Source organism: Miniopterus schreibersii (assembly GCF_964146895.1).
Source record: "Miniopterus schreibersii genome assembly, chromosome: 5".
Classification (NCBI taxonomy): Eukaryota; Metazoa; Chordata; class Mammalia; order Chiroptera; family Miniopteridae; genus Miniopterus; species Miniopterus schreibersii.
Genome location: NC_138106.1, coordinates 76,379,262 through 76,394,909, shown reverse-complemented (window position 1 = coordinate 76,394,909; position 15,648 = coordinate 76,379,262).

Genomic DNA, 15,648 nt, shown 5'->3' with positions numbered 1-15,648 from the left:
GCTTTAAGAAAAACAGTATAACTTGCACTCTTTGCTCCCCTGTTTTTTTTTAAACAGAGAAAACAGAATATAATTTAATGCTTTCTTGATGACTTGGAGTCATCATCATGTACTTCAGTTATGTGATAGTCTATACTATTATAGATAAAATGTGACTACAGATGTTGATGTAGTGAATCCTGTTATCAAGTTTTAATAGTCTCATGTAATTAAGTGCAAGATACATCACAAATCAGCAATCGTTTTTCTTCTTCCATGTTTTAGTCACTTTCTTTAGTTGCCATTATGATTTGTGAAGTCTCTGCAACTAGCTAAAGAAAAAGCTCAAGACCAGAACTGGAATAATTTGGGATGTTGGGGGTGTGGGAGAAGTAGGTAAGCAAATACGGCATGAAGTGAGCTACATTAAAAAAAGATATCCTGAAAAATTACATCATCTACTCGAAAATTCTCCATAAACTTGGTTCAGTATGTTACCTCATATTTACAATGACCTCTAACACAGTAGAAATTTCCCAAAACATTAGCACTTGTACATGGTGCCAGATGTTTTATTTCACAGGTTTGAAAATAAAAATCTGTTTGGTTGTCATTCATTGCTCTTTTGAGGATTTAACCATAAAATAAGTCAATGAAAAGGAGAGGAGGGAGACAGACAAGAATCTCCATTTTACATGAAATGTAATAAATTTTTTTGGTAACATCAATTCATAATTGTAATAGGATCATTTCATATTGATAGTCAATTTGTAGATATATATAATCACAAACTCACAGCAAGTCTACTTATTCATGGAGATACTTATAATATACAAACTCTATATAATAAGAGTGATATATTTGTATGTTCTTAAAAAGGGCTATCAAAGATGTACTTAATGTGAATCTTTGAAATTATTTACTTTATTTCTTTTATATTTAAATTTTCAAGCTGGCAAAATATTTACAAATTGGGGAGATGATCTCATATTTTAGAGGAACTTTTCTTTTTTCATGTTAGTCATGGTGAAGAAAATATTATTTAATGTAATCATAGTATCTAACTTTGCAGTTTGCCTATTATTTTTCCTGTCACTAATAATTAGATAGCTGATCTAATTATTTTATAGGATTACTTCTTGTTGTATTTATATCAATGCCATATTATTTCTTCTATATCTTTCCCATGTAGTAAATAACTCATGCTGACCTTACAACCTGCTTCCCTATGAAAGTGCATCCTGGAACCTGTAGGCACAACAAACAGGCCAGGAAGGTTAAGATGTATTGTCATATATGCAAAATGCCATCCCTTAGAGGGTGTCCCAAGGAGAACACTAATCCTCCTTCTTGCTGTGGTCAAACATCTCAATGATATCTTACTCTTCTCTTAAGTATTGTCAACTGAGAGGAAATATGATATTTGAGAAGTGAGAAGGGAAGAAATATATGTAAACTATTTTTACTTTTAAATTCTTTCTTCAAATCATATACCCTCAGTTGTTAATTACTCATTTATTGCTTGTTTCTTCATTTGAGTTTTCTTTCTTTCTTTTTTTTTTTTTTTTTCATGATGGAATCCACAATTCAGCACAGCTTATTGATAAGAATATGGCTTATATGGGTGCTTGAAAGGAAAGAGAAGCCCTGGGCTTCTGCAAGCTATTTCTATTATTTGTTAATGCTTGCTAGCTTTTTATTTCAATATAATAATTTACTTTATTTTTCTCATAGTTTGTTGTTGCAAACATAAAACGTACACCACCCTCACCCCCCCAAAAAAAGAAAACTTAACAGGCGATCTAGCATGTAGGCTCCCTGCCACTGACTTGACTAGACCACCTTAGTCTTGGGCTCTTGATTTAATTTGCCAAGTTCCAGGTGTAGGATTTTTAATTTCTAGGAGAGACCATGAAATGCGGCATCTACGTTTCTCAAATATACATCGCTTTTTTTAGCTTCAGGTGTTTACTCATGCTCTTTATTTTTGGAATTTATTTACTTCATGTTTTAGGGGAACCTATACCTACTCTCCCTTTATGACTTACAAGGAAGCTCTTCCTTAATCCTGAACTAAGTAGCTTCCTATCTTGAAGTCTCCTGTAATAAATCCATTACTCCTGCTCCACCAACTCCATCACCAAACCACACTGCACGTGTCTGTTCTCTTGGTCTAATTGTCATGATGGCAGGACTTTGCCCACCTGCTGCCTAGGTGTGTCCTGCATTGCTCATATGTTCATTCTTCAATCATCGTGCATCTTCTATGTTTTTAACTTTTCTTCCCAAGTATAACAAACTGAATATATAACAAATGCATCTTGATTGTATTCTTCAAATATTACAAAAAAGTTATATCTGTACTTAATATATATAAATATTTTACTGAAGTTTGTTCTGTCGCTTGAATTTTCAGTTCTATTGAAGATTTCAGGACCTTGTGACAGGAACATGAAGCTCTACAATCTCAGAAAAGCCCTAGTGTTCTTCGTAGTCTTTAGCTCCTATGACCATTAGATTCAAGATGAAAGATTTTTCCTGACAGATGTAAGTTATTAAACATAAACACAGTGAAGCAAGTTTTTATAAGCTAAATCCATTCAAACAAGAATAATTAAGATGATTTTCTCTCTGATTTTCTAAATTAGTATTGTTCCTTTATTTTTTGAGAAAAAGTCATTGATGGAGGATAAAGATTGTAGCTTTCCAATGGTCTTTATTTGGAAAAATAAAATGAAATAATATTGATAAATAAAATATCCACCATCTTTGGGTCCCTCTCATTTCTGTTGTTGCTACTGAAATACCACTTTTCAGATCTGTCCTCTGAAAAGAACTTTTCTAGAACATGTGCTAAATATTACCACTGGAGATGAATCTTGTGGATCCAATCACAGACAATATTTTTTTTTAAATGTGTTTTTCAAGTAGTTTTGTGCTATTTAGAGTTGTAAATAAATCTTGTTTTTAAAAGAAAACAGCAGAGACAACAAGATGGAGGTACAGGTTACCTTAGTAATGACGACTCCCACAACCACATCAAAATTACAACTAAAATACAGAATGACCATCATTCAGAACATCCTGAAGTCTAGCTGAACACAAGCCCTACAAGGAGGGAACTGAAGACCCACATTGAGACTGGTAGGAGGGTCTGAGAGAGGGGGCAGAATCTGGGATGAATCAGGGACAAGTGGTCTCAGTCCCACCCCTGGTGCCATAGTTTAAAACCAGGAATGACATCTTGGTCGGTGGGGGTTTCCAAATTAGACCCCCTAGCCCAGAGATCCAGTGTGGGGAAGAGAAGTCCCCACAACTCCTGGCAGTAGAAACCAGCAGGGACTGTGGCTCAGGGACACGGAGGCTGGTGGGGTCCCAGGCAGTTCTGCTTAAAGGGCCCACATGTGGACTCACTCAGATGTGCTCCCTCTGAGCCCCAGCACTGGGCAACAGCTTAAAAGGAACCTGGGATATTTGAGGAGGAGCTAACTTGCTTGAAATTGGGGCGAGAGGTGGAGGGGCAGCTTTTTCCCAGGCAGAGGAGCTGGCAAAGACCATTGGTCCTTTGGTGACACCTTCCGTCACACAGCTGGCAGGCAGGCACCTTCTCTGATTCTGCAGCATCTGATTCACAACTTTGACCCCACCCTGGTGATTCCCTGAGGACCCGCCCCTCCCTACTTTCAAGCTCATCCAAGCCATTTCCAGTGGCTTTTCTATGCATGTGACCTCTCGAGCCTCATGCTTAGAACTTTCCAAAATCTCTCAAACAAGCAGCAGCATGCCCCATATGGCTTAATAAGTGGCCCCAGGCCTGGCACTAGCAGCAGGTTGCATTGGTTCATAGCTTGGCCTCTCTTGAGCAACTCCAAGCCCAACACAAGTATCAGCCATCTACAGATTTCTGTGGAGCTCATGCTGGGTAGCCCTGGGCAGGGTGCAGAGGCTGACTTTGCCTATCCTGGGAGGCCCCAGAAACAGTCCACCCAGTGGTCAGCTTCTACCATGCTGGATTACAACCCTACCACATCCACGAGTGACACACTGAAGGGGCAGACTCAGTGAACACCAATGCTTCACTGAAGTAAATCCTGCTCCATATGGGGTGTCTCCAGCACAGCAGCTCATTGGCTGTTTTGCATCTCTCTGATGATTAGCGACGTTGAGCATTTTCTTATGTCTCTTAGCCATCTGTACTTCCTCTTTGGAGAAGTGTCTATTCAAGTCCTTTGCCCATTTCTTAATTGGGTTTGTCTTCCTCTTGCTGAGTAATGTGAGTTCTTTGTACACTGGAAATTAGCCCCTTATCAGATACATCCTCTGTAAATATGTTTTCCCAGACTATGGGGTTCCTTTGTATTTTGAGGCTGTTTTCTTTTGCTGTGCAGAAGCTTTTTAGTTTGATGTAGTCCCATATGTTTATTTTTTCTTTTGTTTCTCTTGCCCTAAGAGATGTATCAGTGAAAAGTCCACTACTTGGGATGTCTGTGACTTTACTGCCTATATTTTCTTCCAGGATTTTTATGGTTTCATGACTTACATTTAAGTCTTTTATCCATTTTGAGTTTATTTTTGTGTATGGTGAAAGTTGATGGTCTAGTTTCATTTTTTTGCATGTATCTGTCCAATTTTCCCAGCACCACTTATTGAAGAGACTGTCTTTACTCCATTGGATGCTCTTGCCTCCTTTCTCAAATATTAACTGACCATAATGGTTTGGGTCTATTTCTGAGGTCTTTGTTCTGTTCCATTGATCTACATGCCTATTGTACCAATACTAGGCCTTTTTGATTACAGTGGCTTTGTAATACAGTTTGAAGTCCTGTAATGTGATCCCTTCCACTCTGTTCTTTTTTCTCAAGATGGCTGCAGCTATTCAGGGTCTTTTTTGGTTCCATATAAATTTTCAAAATGTTTGTTCTAGGTCTGTGAAATATGCTGTTGGTATTTTCATAGGAATTGCATTGAATTTATAAATTGCTTTAGGTGGTATGGACATTTTAATGATATTAATTCTTCCAATCCATGAGTATGGTATATTCTTCCACTTGTTTAAATCTTCCTCTATTTCTTTTCTCAGTGTCACATAGTTTTCCGAGTACAGGTCTTTTACATCCTTGGTTAAGTTTATTCCTAGGTATCTTATTTTTTGGTTGCAATGGTAAATGGTATTGCTTTTTTAGTTTCTCTCTCTGAAAGTTCATTGTTGGTGTATAAGAATGCCACTGATTTCCGGATGTTGATTTTGTATACATCTACCTTGCCAAATTCGTTTATCAAATCTAGTAGTACTTTGATGGAGTCTTTAGGGTTTTCTATGTAAAATATCATGTCATCTGCAAATAATGACAGTTTTACTTCCTCTTTTCCAATTTGGAAACTTTTATGTTTTCTTCCTGTCTGATGGCTGATGGCTATGTTGAATAAGAGTGGTGAAAGTGGACATCCCTGTCTTGTTCCTGTTTTTAATGGAAATGGTTTTAGTTTTTGCCCATTGAGTATGATATTGGCTGTAGGTCTCATATATGGCCTTTATTAGGTTGGGGTATGATCCCTCTATTCCCACTTTGCTGACAGTTTTTATCAGAAACGGGTGCTGGATTTTGTCAAATGCTTTTTCTGTGTCTATTGATATGATCATATGATTTTTGTCCTTCATTTTGTTTATGTGATGTATCACAATTATTGATTTGCAGATGTTGTACCAACCTTGCATCCCCGGAATAAATCCCACTTGGTCGTGGTGTGTGATCTTTTTAATGTATTGCTGGATCCAGTTTGCTAGTATTGTGTTGAGTATTTTAGCATCTATGTTCATCAGGGATATTGGCCTGTAATTTTCTTTCTTTGTAGTGTCTTTATCTGGTTTTGGGATTAGGATGATGCTGGCCTCATAGAAAAAGTTTGGGAGTTTTCCCTTCTCTTGAATTTCCTGGAATAGTTTGAATAGAATAGGTGTTAATTCTTCTTTGAATGTTTGGTGAAACTCACCTGTAAATCGATATGGTCCAGGACTTTTGTTTGCTGGGAGTTTTTTGATTACTGCTTCAATTTCATTAGTTGTTATTGGCCTATTCAGGTTTTCTGCCTCTTCTTGATTCAGCTTTGGAAGGTTGCATGCTTCTAGGAATTTGTCCACTTCCCCCACGTTGCCCAATTTGTTGGCATATTTTTGCTCACAATATTTTCTTACAATCCTTTGTATTTCTGTTGGGTCAGTTGTTATATCGCCTTTTTCATTTCTGATTTTACTTATTTGGGTCCTCTCTCTTTGTTTCTTAGTAAGTCTGGATAAAGGTGCATCAATTATATTACCTTTTCAAAGAACCAGCTCTTGGTTTCGTTGATTTTTTGTATTTTTTTTTAGTCTCTATGTCATTAATTTCTGCTCTGATTTTTATTATTTCCTTCCTTCTACTTCCTCGGGGCTTTTCTTGCTGTTCTCATTCTAGTTCTCTTAGTTGTTCTGTTAGATGGTTCATTAGATCTTTTTCTTGTTTCTTGAGATAGGCCTGTAATGCTATGAATTTTCCTCTCAGGACTGCTTTCGCCATGTCCCATAGGTTTTGGATTGTTGTCTGTTCATTTTCATTACTTGCCATGAAGTTTTTGATTTCTTCCTTGATCTCATTGGTAATCCCTTCATTGCTTAATAACATGCTATTTAGCCTCCATGTGTTTGAATATTTTTGAGTTTTTTTATAGTGGTTGATTTCTAGTTTCATGCATTGTGATCCAAGAAGATGCTTGATATGATTTCAATCTTCTTATATTTGTAGAGACTTGCCTTGTGCCCTAACATGTGGTCTATTTTTGAGAATGTTCCATGTGCACTTGAGAAGAATGTGTATTCTACTGCTTTGGGATGAAATGTTCTGTTGATGTCAATTAAATCCATTAGGTCTAGTGATTCATTTAAGATCTGTGTTTCCCTGTTGATTTTTTGTCTTGATGATCTGTCCAATGCTGACAGTGGGGTGTTAAAGTCCCCCACTATGATTGTGTTGCTGTCAATCTCCCCTTTAAAGTCCCCCAATAAATTTTTTATATATTTATGTGCTCTTATATTGGGTGCATAAATGTTTATAAGGGTTATTTCCTCCTGTTGGATTGATCCCTTTAGTAATATGCAGTGACCATCTTTGTCTCTTGTTATAGTCTTTATTTTGAAGTCTGTTTTGTCAGAAATAAGAATCGCTACTCCAGCTTTCTTTTTCTTTCCATTTGCATGGAATACTTTACTCCGTCCCTTCACTTTTAGCCTGTGCGAGTCTTTTGCTCTCAGGTGGGTCTCTTGTAGACAGCATATATTTGTGTCTTGTTTTCTTATCCGTTCAACTACCCTTTGTCTTTTGATTGGACCATTTATTCCATTTACATTTAAGATTACTATTGATATCAACTTATTTAATGCCATTTTTCCCCTTTATGCTGATGTACGTTTCCCTCACTATTCCTTCTTTTTCTTAAAGCAGTTCATTTAGCATTTCTTGCAATGCTGGTTTAGTGGTACTGAACTCCTTTAGCCTTTTTTTTGGTCTGGGAAGCTCTTTATTTCACCTTCAATTTTAAATGATAACCTTGCTGGATAAAGCAATCTTGGTTGCATGTTCTTGCTCTTCATTACTTGGAGAACTTCATGCCACTCCCTTCTGGCCTGAAGAGTCTCTGTTGAGAAATCAGCTGTCAGCCTTATGGGGGTTCCCTTGTAGGTTACTGCTTGTCTCTCTCTTACAGCCCTTAATATTTTTTCTTTGTCCCTGATATTTGCCATTTTAATTTTGATTTGTCTTGGAGTGGGTCTCTTTCGGTCCCTCTTGACTGGAAGCCTCTGTGCTTCCTGAACTTGTGTGGCTTTCTCCTTCGCCAGCCTAGGGAAGTTTTCTATCATTATTTCCTCCACCAAGTTCTCTATCTCTTGCTCTCTTTCCTCCCCCTCTGGCACTCCTATAAAGCCAATGTTGTTTCACCTCATGTTGTCCCAAAGCTCCCTTAGACTGTCCTCATGCCTTTTAAGTGTTTTTTCTTTTTGCTGCTCTGATTGTGTGATTTTTTTCTACCCTGTCTTCTAAGTCACTTATTCTATCCTCTGCTTCATTGAGCCTGCTTTTAATTCCTTCCAGTGCATTCTTGATATCAGATACAGCATCCTTTATCTCTCTCTGAGTTTTGTTTATGGTATGTATCTCCTTTTTCATGTTTTCACTAAGGTCCTCGATCTTATCATCTAGTGTCTCCTTAAGTTCCTTGAACACCTTCATCATCCATACTCTGAACTTTGTTTCTGATAACTTGCTTCACTCCATCTCATCAAAGTCTTTTTCTGGCAATATTTCCTTTTCTTTTATTTGGGGGTTGTTTCTTTGTCTCCCCATTTTGGTAGGTCTTAGTGTTTGTATCTATATATTAGATATATTTGCTATCTCTCAGTCTTGTGGGATGGGATTTTGTCTTGTGGGTCCAGTGGAGCCCAGAGGTGTGTTTTCCTTATACTTCTGAGCTCTTTGCTCTAGGCGTGTCCCTCTTGTGGGTGTCCCTGTTGTGGTTTCTTTATGTTTCCCTGTTGTGGTTGGATCTAGATTGCCGTTGATCGGTTCTTGGGAGGACCCTCCTCTCAGGATGGCTAACTGTTCTTAGCCCCAACATCGTAGTGTAAGTTGTTGTACGGGTGCTGGCAAGGCCGGACAATACACAACTAAACTTCCAGGAAAGAAGAGGTATCTTACAAAATATCTTGACAGTCACAATGGAAACAGCCCAAGTGAAAATAGAACTGGGAGGGTGAAGGGAGAACACACACACACACAAAAATGCTTAAAAAAAAAAGAAACAAAGAAAAGTAATGCCTAGAGAGAAAGAGATGTATATTGTTGTTAATACTGGTGAAAATTTAGAAAATAATAATAAACTAAATTGTAAAAAATAGAGAAGCTACTGGGAGATAACAGAAGCAGAGAAAAGATTCTGAAAGAAGGGCCAGCAAAAAATTAAGGGAGAGAATAGGAATAGGATAATAGTTGAAAATGAGGAAACAAAAATATGATAAAAAGAATAAGAGAAACTAGCAATTGAACAAAAAGACAGGAAGACAGAGCAGAGGCTAATGAAATAATGAAAGAAAAGTAGGAAAAGAAAAAATAAAAAGAAAAAAAAGTTATGCCAATGAATAGAGAGGAGAGAGAGAGATAAAGCTGAGTCAGGGAGGGAGTCCAATAAGAGATTTGGGGGAAACTATAGAGAAAAGCAGTAAACTTGGTTATAACCATAACAATAAAGTCCTAGTCGTTAAGCCTGGATATCAAGAATGTCTTGATAGTAGAAGAAGCAAGGATAAAACAAATCAAAGCAAATAACCAAAACCAAACTAAAAACAAGCTAAGCAAGACAAAATTTTTTTATAAAAAAGAGAAAAAAAAATTATTTAAAAAAATGTTTAAAAAAAAATTATTATAAAATTTAAAAAAGAAAAAAAAATTCTCCCCTTTTCTTCTTCTTAAGGAAAAAAGAGATAAAATAAACAAACCCACAAATAAAAAACAAACAAAAAAACCCAAAAACCAAAAAAACCAAAACCAAAACCAAACAAAACAAAATAACAGAAGAAAAGGTAGTCAATCAGGTGAATTTCTTCTGGGCATCTTATGTTGTCTGAGGGTCACTGTTTTGTGGGCTGATTTCCGTTCTCCTGGGAGGTGCTTGTGTAGCACTCAATGTGAGGAGCCGTCTAGGTTTGGCTCTGGTGTCCTTAGATAGAAGGTTGATCTGAGGCTCTCTGTGGGACACCTCCTCTTGTCAGCTATTTTGCCACCTTGTCGTTGCCTGGTCTTAGTCCAGAGTCTTCTGTAGAGTCTTTAGGGTGCAGGGTGGCTAGTGTAGCTCAGGGTGTCACTCCCCTTAGAGGTGTCGCTGTCAGTCGCTCACTCTGCGGGGGTTAGTCTCTGCTCCACAGCCAGCTCCTCAGTCCCTACCCTATCCTCTGACCCTTGTGCTGCAGGCTCTGACCTGCTGTAGGTTCAGATTGATTTCAGCCTGTTGCCTTTTCTGTATGGGCCGTTTCAGCAGCCTGGGCTCAGTGGTGTTCGGTTAAAGAGCATTCCAGTGAGCCTTTTACCTGCCCAGCCCCCAGCAGGGGTTTTCAGCATTTCCTCCAGCTCCCAAACAACAGGCCCTGAGAGTCTTATTCTTGTGATGTCCTCCTGTGAGCTGCTTTCCTTCCCCCTCAGGTCTGTGCCCTGTGGGGTGTCTGGGGCCTCAGTGAGCAGGACCCGCCCCTTTCCTATTGGGGGGTGCTCCGGGCTGCAGGAGAGGCCGGCGGGCTCCGCCCCTCCCTGCTCAGCTCTGGTTGGCTGGTTGCACCAGGCCCACCCCTCAGACCATCCACTGTGCAGACCCCAATCCCAGCCTCCGCTGGTCTGTCTCCCAGTGCACGCTGGGAAGGTGGGGGCCAGTTCTGCAATCAGACTCACAAACGCACAAAGCAACACACAGGCAGAGAGTCCGCCCTGCAAGGTCCCTCCACCGGCTCACCAAGGCCCCCAGCAGGAGGGGACCCAAAGTCAGCTCCACACAGCTCCCCGCACCGCTGGTCTCAGCAAAGCTGGGGCGGCTTCACGCACCACCATGGGTCCCCTCAGCACTGGTCACATCCTAGCCTCTCCCACCAAGAACTCAGGGCCAGAGGGCACCCTCAGGGCAGGTCGCAGAACCCAGCCCCTTGGCACCGGGAGCTCAGAGCGGGAGGGCTCCTCCCCTCCCCCGCACCACACAGATTCAGCACTTTCTGGGGCTCAGCACAGTGCCCCACAGGGAGGCAGAAGGTCCCCGTGTGCAGCTGCTCAGCGCAGTCCTCTGGTCCCTCACCACTCGGGTGCCACAGCCCTTGGGACAGCCTTCCCTATGGCCGGCACCCTGAGCACCAGACGCAGGTCGCAGCTGCCACTAGAGGCTTCATTTCCTAGGAAGGCGCCGTCCGCCATTAGAGGCTTTGTTTCCTAGGAAGGCGCCGATCCCTTGGGGACTCCCTGCTCCCCTGGGTCCCTCTGCCCTGTGCAGGGGCGCTCCTTCCCCTGGTTGCTCCGGGTGTGGGGTCCCTGCTTTTGGATGCCGTGCACACTCCTGAGGGGAAGGAGCTTTGCAGCCTCCAAGCCTCCGGGCTCGGCGCTCAGCACAGGCGTCAGGGGGACCCCCCCTTCCTACGCCCCCCTCTTACCGGACTCCGTGATGTGTCTTCAGTGCTCCCCACTCGCACTCCGTCCACTCAGGTATGTGTCTCTGGTTTTCTGAGCTGGCTACGCAGGGTTTTAGGAGGCAATGGCGTCCGTGGCTGGGAGCGGGCCCCTGCGGCGTCTCGCAGCGCCCCCATTCCCTCTCCGAGCGGTTCCCTTTTAGGCCTGTCTGAGTGATTCATGGCCTTGACCCTCCTGTGGGGTAAGCTTGCATTTCCAGCACTGCGCACTGACAGAGGCCTCCGATGTCTGCTAGGAGCCTTCGTAGCATTAGCTTTAGACAAGCTTATGCCTTGCAGCCACTCAAGAGCTCGGGGAAAGAAAAGGCACTATGCTTATATGTTGGGGGAATAATGAAATCATGTAAAGGAAGGAACAATTCTGCATAGATCACAATAGCAACAGAACATAAAACCCCTTTAAAATATTAGCAAAGTCAAGCACTCTACCACTAACAGTCATGTTGCATCAACTGTTAGCAATTAAATTTTTTACTCTTTTAAATTCAAGGTTTCTTTAATTATCATTCAGTACAAGGAATTCCTATATTTTATATGTAAAAGAGAACAATATGTTGATTTAAATAGTTTGAAAGGAAGTTATAATACACTTTTGAACTAACCCTATGTCTGAAAATTTATTTTTATTTTTAATCATTGTGTGTCTTCTTCCCAAATATAATGTGCTGGGTAATATAACAAATGCATCTTAATTGTTGTATTCTTTAAGCACTATAAAATAGTTATATTTTATATAGTATTTTAGTTGTATATAGTGAATTATTGCAATTGATTTTGGCAGATACTGTTATACATATGAAATTACTGCTATCACTTTAATGGTTTAAGTTGAAAAGGTAAAACTTTGGAGAAAATTATTACTAATTAATATATAGTAAAATTTTTAAAGCATTATAAAACCAAAGGATAGTTAAGGCAATGCATTTAATAAGCACAAACTCAAGTCACAGTTTTAAGCCAACTGCTTTTCTTAATTAGGTACTAGACAATGCACAGAACTTTTTTTTTAATTAAGAAAACTTACACATGATACTGCTAACATTAAATATTGGTTAATTGATCATGAAATGATTTTAAAAGCCTGAAATATGATTACTTCCTACCATTATCATTATAAACTTATAACCAACTTGATCCAAATTTTGATTTTATTTTCAGCTTTAGTAAATAACTTTTAAAATAAATAATCCTGGCGCATGCTTTTACTCTGGAGTTTGGCATTTATTCAAGTCTCCCTCAGCTTCATTTACTGCTCACAGCCCTGCTACTTCTTTGCTTCCATCACCCCCAATCAAAGAGATTATTATATCATTGCTCCTTCCATTTCCTGCGTCTGAACTTCCTGCTACCACTTTTTTTTGGCAGAAACCAAAGTGGAGAACAGGAAAGTGCTCGAGATAGATTTCCACCTCAATGAGTTTTATTTTCTTTTATCAAAAACAGGTTCCTTTTCCCAGTCTCTGCCTCTCTCAGAAAATCTCAATTCCACCACCAGGGTGGATGAGAGGCAGCCAGTTATTTAGCAAAAATCATTTTTCTCCAGTTTCTTTGGGCTCATAAGGGCAGCCCATAATTTATCTCAAGATTTTAAAAAAAATCTTTATTAATTTCAGAGAGAGGAAGAGAGAGGGAGAGAGAGAGTTGAAACATCAGTGATGAGAGACTCCTCATTGATGGGCTGCCTCCTGCACGCCCCTGACTGGGGATGGAGCCCACAAGCTGGGCATGTTCCCTGGCCGGGAATCAAGCCCTGATCTGGATCGTAGGCCTACCCTCAACCACTGAGCCATGCCTGGCCAGGCTCAAGATGTTTTTTAGTTAACTCTGCCTGGTGCTTCACTAGATATAAAGTCCTTTGTCAACCTCCTCAAGGGGTTAAAGTCTAGAAAAGTAGACTATAAATATGAATTTTAGTAAAAATCATTCAAACATAATTTCACAAGGATAGAAAAGTAAAGAATAATTAAGCATAGTTATTTTTAATTAAAGTTAATTAAGGAGGTTTTGTCCACAGACAGCAAAGAATGTACTTTATTCCTAATGTTGGTAAGATATTTTTGAGTTAGTGTATTGTTTTTTTCTTTTCAATGAAACATTATTCTGATGAAAGTGTTTCTTAATCAGAGTTGATGTTTCCTGTAATATAAGGGCTGTCGGTAGCAATGCAGTCTAGGAAGGGAATAGAGAAGACTCAGCGTGGCGCCCTGTGGCTCAGATCTTAATTTGGGGCTTTACTAGGATATTTACTACAAACAGTGAATGCAAATTAATTACAAAATAGGTTGATTCCTCTTCTCTCACAGAGGTGTGGCCTTGGTTTAGTAAGTAAGGTGGGGCAAAGGAAAAGGAAAATTAAAAAGCAATTAATGATTTCCCCTAAGATGTTGAAAGGCAGAAATTTTGTTTAAACAAAACAAAACCCATAGGCATACAAACTTAAGACTTTAGTGAAAATGAATAATTAGGAAGTTCTTTTTTACATTCTGTTAACTTTAAAAACTGGGTCTTTTGGATTTAAAAAAAAATATTTTGCCTTGGAAAAATTAACTTTTAGTCAGGCTACCCATTGATTCATTCATTCTTTCACTCATTCAACAAATACTTGACTTCCATTGTACAACTACGAATGAGACTTGGTACTTAGCCTGAAGTAGCTTACATCATAGTTAAGGAAACTAGACTCACATGCATGCACATTAAAGAGTGTATTAGGATTTATATGTGATTGCTAATGACATGCTTGCTATAGAAATACCACTTACTTATTAAATAAGTCTTGGAACTCCTCACTAACCCACTATGTAAAACAGATATTAATAGAATTGTTTTTATGAAATCTTAGGTGAGGGTCCTGGAATCATATCTCCCTATATTTCCATCAGCCTCCTGGCATAAGCCTTTGGATCATTTGAGGAGAATTTGATAAAAGGATTGTTTACAAAAGGATGACTATGGGGGAGGGGAAACAAAAAGAATCAGGAAGCACCTACCAGGCGTTGGAGCCCAAAGATGGGCAGGTGTGGATAGGCCCTTGGGTGGAGGGTCACAGGAGCCCCAAATTATCCTGTGGTTGGGATACCTGGGAGTAGATACAACATTTATCATCTTATTATCAAAGGCAAAGACTAGGTTTCGGAGTCTCTAGAAGGTTTGGTTGTGGTTGCTGAGGCTCTTTCCTGCCTTCTTTACTTTTCTTTGTGTTCTTAAAGCAACACCTTCTATTAGCCTGAGCATTTCTTCATTCTTCGTTCTTTCTGGGAAAAGTTGAGAACTATGGCTTTCAAAGAGTTTAACTGTTCTGACAAACAATAAACCTAGTCAGGAAGAAAGATGAGGCCAGGTGTGAACACCAAGGGGAAGGAGCAGTGTTTCACAGCTAGTAAATATTTAGGACTCTGGTCAGTAACTTATACGGTCTGGGGTTCTTCGCTGGCCTCCCTGTCATGCATCCTGGTTTCCCCCTCCTCATACCAAGTGCACAGAAAGAAAACCCACGGAGCTGCGTTAACTCTTCGGTACACTCTGCCTTGACCCCAGCATCAGGCCTCCTGCAGGGAAGTCTGTCCTTGATAAGTCGGCAGTGTCTGTCTTGCTGCCTCAGGCCAGGGAAGCCTGACAAGTGGTTCAGGGGTATGCAGCCTCCAGCTCCTGTTTTCCATCTATTGCTTAGTGTTATCTTCCTAGACCTTCGTTTTTCAATTTTTCTTTAAGTTTTATTTTAATATTATTTCACCTATGTATCCTCATGTCAGAGTTATCTTTCAAATACTCAAATCTGAGCTATTTATTGCTTAGAAAAAGCAAATATCAAAAATGCTTCAGCATTCTGTATTTTCACCGTGTTTAATTGTCTGCATCCCCCAATGCACTGTGAGCTTCCTCAGTCTTTTTACCTCCAACACTCAGCATAACGGCAGGACCTAATTACATGCTTGGTAAGACAATAAACACATTATTTTTAAAATCTGAATCTTGATTGTTTTATTTCTATAAATATGTACTATACGGTAATCTGTTATGTTCTCCCTATGTGGATGTATAATCTTGAAAGAAGCAATCACTGGAAATGTTGTGAGAAATAATCGCAAAGAAATAGCTTCTCCTGTTTTATTTGCCTCGGGAGTTTTAATCATCTTTACTATTTTATCACACAGAGGCTAAAAGACACAACAGTGATTTTATATAAAGGTTTACTTTGAATGCCTGAAATCATTTTTTAATATTTTTTTTTGTTTGTTTCATAATGGCTGCTTTGCAGTCCAATAAAGCATCATGTTTATTAGCATAATTTTTGAATAGATGATATTAATGTATCTTTAAAGTGATGAATTTTATTTTATTATGATTATTTTAATCCTCACCTGAGGATATTTTTTTTTCTATTGCTTTTCAGAGACAGTGGAAGGGAGAAAGAGAGAGAGAGA